Below are 894 nucleotides of genomic sequence, written 5' to 3'. Positions count from 1 at the left end.
GGAGTTATTCAGATTCATTGCAGTGGGCGGCGGCTGCAAAAAGCACCATTCTTCTTGTTTTTGCTCTGCAAAACAGCCTTTTCAAGGGTTGGCTTGGGTGACAAAATGTCTTCTGTAGGCGTGGGTTTGTCTCCCTCTCCCTAAGATGTGTCCGGTATAGGCCAGGGTGCCACTCAAGGCCGTAACCAATTCGGGTTATAGCTTCTCGGCCTTTTGGCTAAGATCAAGTGTAGTTTCGGAGGACGCTACCTTGGTCGGTACTGGAAGGTGCCTGGGATTGCACGTCTGCCGGCCTTGAGGAAGTGTGTGCGCCTTCTGGTGACACATAGCCCTCTTGTGCCTGGACGGTTCCCAGGCAACGGGAGGCGATCACCTTTGTTATTTTGAAGTCCTACTGATAAACAGAAAAAAAAAAAAATTAAATCTGTTCTTATCAGTTTAATATCTGATACGTCCCCTCTCTGGGGACCATATATTAAATGGATTTTTAGAACAAGGAGATGGAAAAAATCTTGCTCTGTCCACTGCACGCATTGACCTGGTATTGCAGTACCTCCAGGACCGGTGCACCCCTTCTTAACCCAGTTTCCAAAAGCAGAACTCAATTCACCTGATTCAAATGAGCCCCATTAGTGAATTGAAAGAAAGCAAAAACTTTATATGCACCTCAATTTGGCCAATTCACTTTTCACACTTTCACCCTTTTTTTTATCTTTCACACCTTTTACTTGCTTTATTGATGCAAAAAGCTGTGCCAAATAGCAAACTCATCTCCACTCAACTTGACCAACTCTGCTATGTCCCGTGCAGTATCTTATTCTCAGTCTTATCTAGATCATTTGCAATTGAATAGAATAGATCCCTTTTGGCTGCTTATGACTGTGTAAAATATGT

General features: G+C 44.0%; 1 pseudogene; it reads left to right on the top strand.

Annotated features, from left to right (window-relative positions):
• The first annotated feature begins 368 nt into the window (after window positions 1–368).
• Window positions 369–575, top strand: LOC142287670 (U2 spliceosomal RNA; annotated as a pseudogene).
• Window positions 576–894: the final 319 nt, after the last annotated feature.

This window comes from Anomaloglossus baeobatrachus, unplaced genomic scaffold, assembly GCF_048569485.1.
Source record: "Anomaloglossus baeobatrachus isolate aAnoBae1 unplaced genomic scaffold, aAnoBae1.hap1 Scaffold_74, whole genome shotgun sequence".
Lineage (NCBI taxonomy): Eukaryota > Metazoa > Chordata > Amphibia > Anura > Aromobatidae > Anomaloglossus > Anomaloglossus baeobatrachus.
This window is presented reverse-complemented; position numbering and strand designations above follow the sequence as displayed.